Source organism: Mustela erminea, chromosome 16, assembly GCF_009829155.1.
Source record: "Mustela erminea isolate mMusErm1 chromosome 16, mMusErm1.Pri, whole genome shotgun sequence".
NCBI lineage: Eukaryota > Metazoa > Chordata > Mammalia > Carnivora > Mustelidae > Mustela > Mustela erminea.
In genome coordinates, this window is record NC_045629.1 from 14,932,289 (window position 1) to 14,945,209 (window position 12,921).

General features: G+C 36.3%; 1 protein-coding gene and 1 pseudogene across 3 annotated transcripts in view; both read left to right on the plus strand.

Annotated features, from left to right (window-relative positions):
* NKAIN3 (sodium/potassium transporting ATPase interacting 3) overlaps positions 1–12,921 on the plus strand; it is a 621,391-nt gene that overhangs the window by 147,450 nt on the left and 461,020 nt on the right. The gene's annotated exons all lie outside the window — the stretch shown is intronic.
* LOC116575638 lies at positions 2,344–2,466 on the plus strand (annotated as a pseudogene).

Genomic DNA, 12,921 nt, shown 5'->3' on the forward strand with positions numbered 1-12,921 from the left:
GCCCACTGAGCAGGGAGCGCAAAGCGGGATTTGATCCCAGGACCCTGAGAGCAGACGCTTAACAAACTGAGCTACCCAGGTGCCCCTGGCAAAAATTAGGCAAATTATTTTGCCTAATTTTTGTTACTGTTGTTGTTTGTTTGAGAATAATGAAATTCAGTTCAGTCTAAAGAGAGTCTGATTTGTCTTTCCTGCCTCTGCGGGGATCAACTTCCTGTCAGTACTGGAAGCAACAGTTGCCTGCGCAGTTGTGTATGCCTTTTTTGCTTGGCACCCTGGGAACTTCCCTGGGTGGCTCTGTGGAGTCCACATCTCTGTCACAATCTCACTGGTCAGAGGGATGGCTTTTATTCACACAGTCCTTTAGAGTGGTCTTAAATGAAATGGCAGTAATTGGGTTGATGGAAATAAAGATCAAATTCCGGGTGTAAAATAAGGTCAAAACCATGAGATAACATTACATAAAAAAAGCATGTATTGGGATTATACCTGGTGTTAGGTGAGAGATGGGAGAATGAAGCCAAGGACAAACAATAGTTAATATGTAGAAAAGTAATTTGGATAGTGAAGGAAGAAGAGAAAAGATACCTTGAAATGGAATAAAACAACGTTAGGAAATCCTGTGGATAAGAAGTGAAATGCATAGAAGTATGACTTCAAAATAGATTTTAGTGAAAACGAAGCAGTAGGAAAATAGTGCCGATCTTTGAAATATACTCTGCAGATTACAATAGGAAATATTAAATACTACGTCACATTTTTAAAACTTATATTATTCAATGTAATATGAAGACAAGTGTGTGTGTGTGTGTGTGTGTGTGTGAGAGAGAGAGAGAGAGAGAGAGAGAATATTAGATTCATTTGGGAAGAGCATTTAGTATCAAAAACATCACAAACATTTTCTCATGTTTTATAGAGTGAAATTGTTATATGGCTTATTCTGTCCCAATTGAGATAATTTTGATTTGGCTCATTAATCTCTGACCCTTTCCTAGTAACAACAACCACAACAAAACATCCACTAGACAACTTGATAAAGTTCTACTTAAAGCCCTACAAATTTATTTAGTAGAAAAAAAATTAAGATTGATAAAATACCAGAGCTGCCAAGTATTTGAACATTCTAATAAAATAAGCTTATGAGAAAATTTTCAGAACAGGTCCATACTTTTGAAAATTGTTATTACTGAATATTTCCACTCTGTGCAGTAGATAAGTTTATTGGCAATTACATGATTCCAGAGCAATTCAGAACTCAATAAACATGTAACATGGAGAAATGTTTATTGCAGACTTGTAAAGAGCATTTTGCTAAGTATAACTTTTTAAAAATATGTAAAATTGGTTGGACATTTTTGTAGTGGAGTGAAGCTCACTTTTAGAGTTATTTTGCAAGTCTAAGGATAGAAGTTAGATAAACTTTACTATTAATTATAATGGGAAGTTGAAACATTTGAATTGTTTGGGGAAATTCTAGCTACATAAACTTCAAAAGTTATCTTGGTTTCTTGGCCACTTCATTATGCAAAGAAAAGCACAAATGTATTATATCCATTGAACCATTAAATGGCAGTCCAGCGAGCCATTAAAATTAATAGGTCATCCAGGAACAGGATAGATATAGCAGGAGGGGGAAAAAGCAAAAACCAAGAACAACCATGTTGATTAGCTGTCAAAATATTGCATCTGTTTGGTAAGATGAACAGAGAAGCAACTATTTTTGGTAATTGTCTTTCCATTTCCATCACCATATTTTGTAGGTGTTATTGTCTTTAAAAGCAGCAGATTAGATTTAAATAAAAATATTCTAACTCATCTCTTCAGAAATACTAAAAATGAAATGTATGAGTTGGAGATAAGAAAACTTGATTTCATATTCTGCACATTCAGTCTCCTGAACTAAATAGCAGCACAATCTTCACGTTGACAATGTGAGGAGAAGTGTTGGTTTATTGACATAAAAGGTTAAGCAGAAGGTTAAGAAAGGTAATTGCAGTGCAGGCGCCTATATTCTGTTTAAGTAGAATCTATGTTCATGGTTCGTAGAAAATGTAAATGAAGCATTATTAGCTAGGAAGTGATGCCAGGGTGAAACACAATTTTCTTGAAGAAACCAATGTGTTTGTATTTGCAGTATCACTTGATATTAATCAATTTATATTCTATAAATTGATATCACTTTATATTAAATTAACATCACTTGATATTTCATCAGTGTTTGAGGAAATTCTTTGCTTCATCGGAAATTCTTCCTTTATGGCATCATTTGGTCTTATAAATAATTTTTGGATAAGAAAAGCATCTTATAAATTAGATGTTACCATTTTTGGTAATTGTCTTTCCAGCTTTGCGCAGTGGCAGTATCGTAGCCAATGAGGTTTATCCGAGGCGCGATTATTGCTAATTTGGTAATTGTCTTTCCATTTAAAAAAAATGATTATGAATTTAAGGACTCAAACTTTACTAGTTACCATAGAGGCTTATAAAAAATGTTATGAAACTTGCTGATTATGGAAGGTCATAAAAACATTAACACTTATCTAAATGATGCATATATGCCACTGTCACAACTAGACAGGCAAAATAAGGCTTCAGTTTGTAGGAAAGCACAAACGTGCAAACACATACACACAAATGCACACGGTAACTCATCCAAACAATAGAATGGACCACAACAGTCTTTAATTTCTTATATTTTTGTAATATAATGTAAAAACCATTAAAGTATATAGAAGTTAAGGACTATTATGCCAGAAGGCTGAAAATTACCAATAAAATACATTGGTAATATTCTACTGCCAAAATTTACTTCTTGTTTACTATGGATAAAAAGATGTTATGTTTCAGATCTTATGAAAATTATAGACCAATCCATAATCTAGGAGCCGTGCTAAAGAATTCATAAAATAGTGATAAAGACAATATATATGTTGTAGTCACAGATTCAAGTGGCCAAGAATGCAACAGTATTTTTTTGCAAATGTTAAACTTCAAAATCCAGGTCCCTATTCCCTCTGATGTGGACAGTTTGATCTACTTGGATAACACTGGAAAATTCAGTATTTTTTGGTGAATTCAAAGTTTAAACTCAACCAGTTTTGAGTTCTCAGCCCCCCCACTCCTCCATCTGATGGCATCTATATTCCAGTGTGGGGGCTTGGGACTGTGGCTCGTGGTCTTCAGGGAGAAGGACATCTGTTCTATGGTCATCCACCATCCTCTTTTGACATTCAGAATGGTATCTTGGAGCTGCTAGTCTTTGCTAACTGACCCTGTCTTTACTGCATCCACTGCTGGAGACAGCTCACATTGTTTCTATGAGAATGATGTTTCTGTAGTCTTTCCTAAGAACACTTACTGTTTTAGTCTTCACCCAGAAATCAGAGGTCTCATCCCCAATCAGATACCTCTTCTCCAAAAGGAATATCTACACAGGACTTCTTTAATTCTCCTTCCCACTCCACACTTGGACTTTTCCTGGAGGACTGGTAAGATACAAGAGCCCTTCTCAGAAACCTGCATTAACTGAACCTCTTGCCTGCCTATGCTCACTGCCTGCTTGTATCAGTTACCTACTGCTGTGTAAAAGCCACTCTAAATTAGTGGCTTAAGACCATCCATTTATTTGCCCATGAATAAGCAAGCTGGGTGTGTTTTCTGTTCATCTTCCTTGAGGTCATTTAAGTGGGTGAGGTCATATGGAGTCTCAGGTCAGCTGATGGACCCAAGGTAAATCTACCCCCATATCTGGTGCCTCAGTTAGGATGGCTAGAACAGCTGAGAGGACCAGCTGAACCTCTCTTTACACAGATACCCCAGCCAGTAGCTCAACTGCTTTCCATGGCCAGTCAGAGTCCAAATGCATAAAAGCCGCAGCTGCCAGGCTATTTACACACAACTTGTAGCCATCTTGGTCAAAGCAAACCTAAAACTAGCTCAGATTCAGAAGAAGGGGAAAATAGTATCTAGCACTTCATGTGAGGAAAAGAAAAATTAATACAGACTCTCCACGCCACTGCTGACAGAACTTTCTCTGTCTGAGCGGGAAAGGAGGTTCTTTGGTCAACATGAATTCTCACCTCCTCTTAAGTCCTTTCTGTTCTTGATATTTTGGAGATTCGGACATGAACATTTATTTGCTAACGGTTTTGAGGTTTATTTTAGGTCACAAATTAAAATTTGGTTGCATTTGCATTCTCTCTTTCTCTGAGGAAATACAATTCAGTTTCAGGGTCTCATTTGAGTAGTGAGTGGGCCATGGGAATGGGAGGGGACAGTTTTAATAAACAAATGTACATAACTTATTGGTTAATATATCACCTTCTGCACATACATATTTTTGGTTCATTTGTTTAAGATGGGGCATATCTTTCATCTCCCTGTTCTTAGGAAAATGCTTACTTAAAAAAAGATGCATTATAGAAAAATTTTGAAAATTTCACTCATCGCTGTAAGAATCACTTTCGAAACCTCACATTCTAAGAGAAGTTGAAATGTATGCAAGTGTCCCCTTTGGAGAAGGTTATTCTGTTATTCCAAGGGTGGATCTCTGGTCCGAGAAGGCCCACTCAGGATTTGCTCACGCCCTCTATCATTGTGGTACTCACTGAGGGCTTCATTGGAGTGAAGGGCCACTTCAAAGCATCTTCAAGGCCTGAGCCAAGAGGTGATGTAGCCCAATAAGATCACAGGGACCCCTCATTTCATTCCTCTCCATATTGAGAGTACAAGCATTTTGAACTGAGCAGCTAACACATACACTGAAACACATCATCTGAACGATCACTACAGATTAAGCTAATTTATCTGCTGTCTCCTTTCTGACTCGTGGGGGAGAATGAATGGAACTAACCGTGTAGTATGGAGTAGAGACCTAACAGTGTGTAGTGTGTTAAGCAGAGAAAATACACTTCTATTGAAAAAGATAAGACTCTGTAGAGTAAGACTCTACTCTCCAAAATAGTAGTCACTAGCTTTGTGTGGCTATTGAATACTTAAAATTTGACTAGTGAGACTAAGGGAGTGACTTTTAATTTTAGTAGATCTTAATTATCTTAAATTTCAATTTAAAAACAATCACATAACATATTCTTCCATCAGTCATAACTTTACTGTTTTTAGTAGAGTTATATTCTCTAAGGACTGAAAATTTACTATCCGAATTGAGATAAAACACATACCAGATTCCAGAGATTTAATATGAAAAAAGAATGGAAACCTCATTAATAATTTCTATATTGATTACATGTTGAAATGATAATATATTAAGTTAAGTAAAATATATTATCAAAATTAATTTTACCTCTTTCTTTTTATTTTTTTAATGTCCTGCAAGGAAATTTAAAATTACTATGTGGCTCACATTGTATTTCTGTTGAACTCCCCTGGAGCAGACTCTTCAAGTTAAAACTCCCAACATCATTTAAGTGTCCTGAATATCAACTATTATTTAAAAATAGAAATTTTACTTTTTGTTTTATTGTCCTAAGAATATAAATTATAATTTCATTTATGGCATTAACAACAATTTACTGACAACCTACTTTGTATTAAGTCCTTTGTGAAGCATCTGGAATGTGTTGTACCTATGACATAAGATTAATGATCCCTATTTTACATATGAGGAAGCTGAAAGTCGTAAACATCAAGAAAGATTGCATTGCAATCAGAGGTAGAATACAGATTTTGGGTCTAACTCCAGAATTTGCCAAATAGGCTTTTTTTTGGTTAAAATTCTTCTATTAACCCATAGTTTATGTATTTAATTTGGTATTCATTAGATATTCCAGAGGGGACAGATTACTACAAAGGTGCGGAGGCTACAATGGCTGTACTGAGTTGGAAAAAGAGAAAGAATGCTAGTGACTGAAGAGTTTTGTGCAAAGAGAAATGAGGTTGGCAGGGGCTCAACTGCATAAGGACAAGGTTGTATTTGATTCTAAATGACCCAAGTCCTTGAGAGTCATTGACCAGAGGAGTGACATAATCTAATACCCATTTTAAAGGACTACCCTGACCTGTTTGTAAAGAATCCATGTAAAGGGTCAATATAGGAGTCAGGCCACCAAAGAGGTGTTTTTGCCATTGTGAGGCATGAACTGAGGACTTGAGGACTACTACAGAATAGTTGAGGGGTATGTTCTCGAAGTAAAATGAACAGAATCTGTTAATGAGAGGTATTAAATGAATTTATATTGTTTCTTCCTAAGTGTCTTGCTGAAAATTTAACTCCTGGATTTAGTGGAGTGAGCATTTCAACATCTATTTTTAAAGGCTAGATGGTATATAGTACATGGCATGAATGAGAAATATCGGAATGTGTCAGGTGCTTTGGTAATGAATCTCAACAAAATGGAAAAACCAATAGGAATCTGGGCTGGATCTGAGATAAAGACATGGAGTCCAAGGTTGTACCTTCAGTCATTCACCCATCATTATTATTATTGTTGTTGTTGTTATTTAGCACTGTGCTAAGAATGAAAATGCAACAAACAAGAAAATGAAAAGAGTTCTTTAGTCTTGTGGCACACTTAGTATTCATCTTGGAGTTACATTAGTGAATTCCTTATGTGGTGCACATAAGACTATGATGAGGCTTTGTTGGATTTTGTATTTTCTTATCTACCTATTAAGATGAGGCAGTGAGAGATGGTGCGTAGGAATCCTCTTGTGTCCTCATGCAGGTCAGTATTGTCTTCTGGTTTAAGAGTTCTTCTGTTAGTTCTCTGCTTGCTGAGAGCAATGAAAATGATTCTGGACGAATGTAACATTACCTGTCCACCCAATGAATTCTCTCACTTAATCAATAAATGAATTAACATTTTTAATAAAGGGTGTTATTCCATTGTCTGGCTATACCATTTTGTTTCTCAGCTCACCACTTGATGGACATTTGCATTGTTTTCTATTTGAAGCTTTTCGAGATATTCTTCGGAGTGTTCTAGAAGAATCGTCTTAAAACTCCCAGCTCATGAATAGCATTTCTACTGTGAGTGGCATTCTTTACCATGTTCAGGATTTTAGAATTTCATGGGGATGCCATTGGCCTTGCTGCTGTGAAGATACTGATCCTTACTACCATCTTGACATATAATTAGAGTAGAAAATAAATTTTATCATCCCATCTGTGCTTTTAATTACCTATTTCCTTAAAAAAAAAAAAAAAAAGAAAGAAAAAAACAAACCAGAGATTCTAAATTCACACTTTGTTGTTTTGTAGAGTGAGGATTTGATGGTATCAGACTTATTTTGTTTAAATTAAAGCATTTCTATCATGAAGTATGTAGTTCTTTTTCCTTAGGAGCACAAACTACTCTATGGGCAATAACTCATTCAGATCTTCACATTCTGTGGAGGGTTATAGGTGATAAGTAGTATATCCAATTTACAGGGAGGACAATTGAAATAGAGTGATGTGGAAAATTGCTCTGAGTCACTGAGCACAGCTCTAATGGAACTCAGAATGGAATCGGGGTCTCTTGACTCCCAATTAGTTCTCCATACACTAGATCACACTACCTGCGCCCTCAGTCCTTGGCAAATAGATGATAAATTTTATATAAAGTTAACTCTCAGTTACCTACAATTATCTGCAGATTCTGTTTTACAGTCATATCATTGATCTCTAGCTGGTTATGAGGTTTCTGCTGGCATCCTTCTGGTTAGCTGTTTCATTGCTACTGTGCAGAGGCAGGAAGAAAGGCAAATAGAAAGGCACTGATGGAAGCAGAAGGGTCTTGCGTGTGGGCAACCCATAACCTAGAAAGTTTGGGGAAACAGAATAACGGTTGGAGAGCTGGATGGTGAAGATTATACTGCCCTCAATTTCATGCAGATAGATGCAAATTGAAATGACATCTTAACCTTATATATCATTTCCCACATATCCATGGAAATAAAGTAAACATAAAGACAAATCTAACCCACCACATGAACAAGGAGCCTTTGAAGCTAGAGATTGCAGGGTTCCTCATGGTTCCTGCCCTTCCATTCCAATGCACAGGCAGATTTCTTCTGAACTATCTAGTCTCTGATATCAAGGAAATGACGAATCTGTAGGTATATGATAGTCATGTAAAGATTTCCAGACAGGAGTGGGGGCAATTAAAACAAATATGTCACAAAATTCAAAAGGAAATTATTTCAAATTCTTAAATTTCACCTAAGTAGTAATTTAGTCATGGTGCCTTGAAGAAGTAAACTGAACTATGGTCAAGATTAGCCTAAAGAATGATTACTATGCTGTTTTATTTATTATTATGTTTATTTTGATTCCCCCATGATTTCTAACGTGTCTTCTTGAAGATCAGAGTTGGCTGTGCAGTTTAATATTAGAAATCATAGCCATAGTTTATATGTGATAAAGCCATTCAACTTTATTTTTTTTTCCTTTGGATTACCTGGAGATATTTAAATTTTTATTTTTCATTTTTAGAAGATGAACTTTTTTTTTTTTTTTAGAAGATGAACTTAGGAAACATATATTCATTTTTGAAATTTATTTAAACAAGTGATGATCATATAAAAAGGGAAAATGGAAAATATGGTAAGTCTTCAAGATAATATAAATGGTGTATGTGATCTCTGAAAGGGGCTTCCTCTAAGATTCTGCTTGACTGGGAAGGCGTGTGTCTCGTGAATTGTATTCCAGCACCTAGGACAGTGCTTTGTCTATAGGCAGCTGTCAATCAGCATCTGTTAATAGTCTAAATGAACAATGTGGAAAATCCAATTTCAGGGACTTGTAGAATGCAAAGGACATGAAGAACTGGAGAAATTAAGCATCAGTTTATCATTTAAGGTATTTCAGCTACAGAGGAAATAAGAAATGTCTTACAGATATAAGAGCTTTTTTTAGCATTGTCAGAAGCTGAGAAAAAGGTTCTAATGTAGCAGAGCCAGCGGATGGTATAGGAGAGAGAGGAGTGATATATAGGATAAGATTCCTGGACACACAGGAGGGGATGGGACCCCAAGCAGAAGTAGCAGGTTAGTCTCAGATGAGAGAGGAGATTCCTTCTGTTCATTCAGAAGTGAGGAGGAAAGGGAGCTCATAATTAAGGCTGGGCAGTTGGGAGAGGTCCTCTATGGTGGATGCTTTCTGTTCTGCAAATTAGCCCTTGCATGGAGAATGACTAGAAGTATTAACCGTGGAGATGTGGAGAAAGCATGGATAAGAAGAGCATGAGTTCTGATACAACATTCAGGGTGTGTATGTATAATAATTTATTTTACTATCAAAGTCACTAAGATGTGGGACTGTCTTGTGGCCATTGCAGCAGGAGGGCCCAGGGGTGGAAAAGGAGATCATGGTCCACAGAACCACCTCGTCAAGTGGGTCCTTCCAGAGTCCCTGAAATCACCTAGTTAGTGGCAGGACTTGGGTGGAGATGAAGTCTAAGCACCAGTAGTAGAGTCTTCAGTAAATGTGGAAAATGACAGGGAAGTAGACAACAAAGACAAGGAGAGTGGCCTTAGCCATGTGGCCTAAACTGAGTGCATACTCAAGCAAGTTAAATATTCAGACTAGATCAGATAATGAGCCAACAAAACTCTACCAACTGTGATAAATCTGGCTTTCTGTTTTCTTGATAATAAATACTTATCTTTTTATTCAGTTTTTCCTTATATAAGGACAACTACATGAGAAAAAAAATCCCACAGGAATATTTCTAATTGTGCAATAGTTTGTTCTCAAATTAGAAAGGGAATCTAAGCTAGAATTATTTTCACAATTCTAAAATAAGGATTTTCAAAAGTGTAGACTGATTAATGTAAGCAACAACTGCATTCCTGTTTATGTGCCTTTGATAGTAAAATAAATTATTATACATACACACCCTGAATGTTGTATCAGAATCCACTTTTCATTATTTATCTAAAGCTTTTTGGGAAATTCAATTACAAATATTAATATTAAAAGCTATTTTGGTTACTCTCTCTTTAATAACCCCATGATATTATCTTTATAAATATAGCTTTAGGTTGGCTCTTTCTTTTTCAATTATTTAAGGAGGTAAATGAAGAAAAAAATTATAGATAATTTCTGTATTTTCAAGTGTGATTTAATTAATCTTCACAGTTGCTAAACCAGAAATAGAGTGATCACTTCCAAGTTTACAAATGTGCTAGGTCAGTACATTCAATAAAACTCTTACAGGAGTCGCAGAAATACCTGCGTTCCAGTGAACTCAAGTTCTTCAATCCTTGGAGAACCATATTTGCATTTTTGCATTGCTAATTTTGGTAATGTGAAAATATTTTGCATTGATAAGGACTTTTATTAATGCAAAACAGACTTCTGCCCTAGTTTTACATGGTTTTAATATTAATAACAATATGCCTGAGATTATGCCACATTTCAATGTCAGTAAATCGGTGGGTGGAACAAAATGTGAATAAATTATTCACATACAAACACGAGCAGTCTTGTTTTTCAAAAGCTGGGCATTGGGGAATAACAGTATAGGTGAGAGAAAAACAAACTGAATAGGATGCCGCTGCAAATGGAAAAGGGCACACAAATACATTTTGCAAGAAGTGTGCATTGCTAACTTGTATGTGGACATCATTAATACGGAGTCAGTTTCCATGTTAAATCTCACAGATGTTTAAATAAACAAATACAGGGGCACCTTGGTGGCTCAGTTGGTTAAACATCTGCCTTTGGCTCAGGTCATGATCCCAAGGTCCTGGGATTGAGCCCCACATTGGGCTCTATGCTCAGCGGGGAGCCTGCTTTTCCCTCTCTCTTTGCCTGACGCTCTGCCAACTTGTGCTCTCTCTCTCTGTCAAATAAATAAATAAAATCTTTAAAAAATAAATAAGTAAATTACAAAGTATAAAGTCTAACAGCCAAAGATCAATTTTATCCCACTTTATTCTATTCAATAAATATTCAGTGACAACTATGTGCCAGAAACTGTGCAAAGTGCAGATAGACAACATGATTATAAAAACTTTCTCCCAAAATGTGAGTTATCTGGATCTATTTTACAGATTCTCACATCTTAGTTTTGACTTTATTTTGAAATAATTATGATCTCCATACTTGATAGGCCTATGCTCACAGAACTTATACATAGTAGGAGTTGCATAAGTATTTTTATAAGGAACAGGAAAATCAAGGGAAGAATGGATAATCATTATATACTTATATTCTGAAAATATTCACTTCAGAGAAATAATGTGTTGTGTGCAAAGAGAATTCAAAATAAAAATACCTAAAAGTAAAAATACTCAAGAATAAGTGTAACTCCTGAAAATTTTGAAGAAATGAATGGTCTGACAGAACCACGCCAATATTCTCTTCCGAAATGTGGTTTAGCATGTCTGAATTATATTCCCCCTGAACAGAAGAGGAAAAATACTACTGAGCCCTTTCTATAAAGATGAAATATAAAAACTGGGACTAATTTATAACTGAAATAGTCTGACCAGCCAAAATAATAAGATAAAATTTGCTTCTGGGCTTTGTGAGAAGACTTTAAAGAAAAAAAAATGTGTGTAAAGAAAGATTTACATTTGGCTCTCCACTTCTGTCTCCAATCAGCATTGCATGATTGTATCATTCATTCAGGGAGTGACATACTGTGAGTTTGACCCCGTACAATTCTGCACATTCGTAGGCACTCCCATTCAGCACTAAGCCTCCCTACCTTAACCCGTGACATTACATTTTTTATTTCTATTAATGCAGTTAAAAATGTAGTTTAGGTGCAACTGGCTGAATTCAGTTTCCAAGGTTTTGTCCCTAATATGATAACAGTTCTCAAATTAAAACCCATCTGGACATCTACATTTCCTCATGGTAAAGTCCATGCTCTTAACAAGACTAATGCAGCCCTAAGTGATCGACCCTCTAGCCTCAAATCTGGTTTCTCTGTCCCCAAGGTGGGCATGTTGCTGCTCTTCTGACAGTGTTTCCAGCAGCTCACCTTCCTCTTAACTCTGAGCCTTGGTAGTTTTTTTGCCTATGTTCCTGGAAAACTTTTTACTACACTCTCCCCTTGGCTGTGTCCTCCCTTCTCCTCACATTTCTCTTTACTCTTCACTTCCTTAGGGAGAAAATAAGTAGATCCTGAGATTTGGGCCAGATATTATGTCTTTTTACTTACTTCTGAATTCCCAACTGCTAACATTCTTACAGGCTTGTATTGGTTATTCATTCATTCATTTACTTACAATTCAACAGTTATACACTGAGCATCTTCTATAAGCTAGTCATTGCTGTAGGCATAGGGAATACAGTAGTAAATTAAAATCCCTTCCTTTTGGATCTAGTAATGAATAGCCAAGACAAAATAATTTCAGAGAGTAGTAAAGGCTATCAAGAAATAAATCAAGAAGAGGGTAAGATGCTCACAAGCTTTAATTTGAGCTGCTACATAAATAATGTAAAAGAGATAGCCATGTGATGCACTGAAGATAGGGCATTCTAGCAAGCAGTAGTAGCATGTGCAAAGGCCCTGTGGTACATGAGGTAAGCAAAGTCAAAGGACAAAAGCCAGCCAGAGTCACTGGAGGAGAGCGACAAAACTGTGGAATGACAGATCACGAGGTCAGAGAGTGGGCAGGAGGTACTTCAAGTGGGATGTTACAAATCATGGTACAGTGTTTTGATCTCATGTGAATTGCTTTTGGAAATCTTAGAGAATTTTGGGCATGATGTGATTTTTGCTTTAATAAAATCACTCATTGTTACTTAGAGAATAAAACAGGGAGTTGAAAGCAGAGACAGAGAAGCTGGGAAAAGGGCTGTTACAGCAGTCTAGGCAAGACGGATGATGTGGCTTTGACTAGGGTCAGCAATGAGAAATGACTGGATTCAGGATCTCTGGGGAGATTAGAGTTGGCAAGATTTTCCATCAGATTGAAGGTGAAAGGTGATAGAAAGGTGATAGAAATTTGGTTCAATTTTGT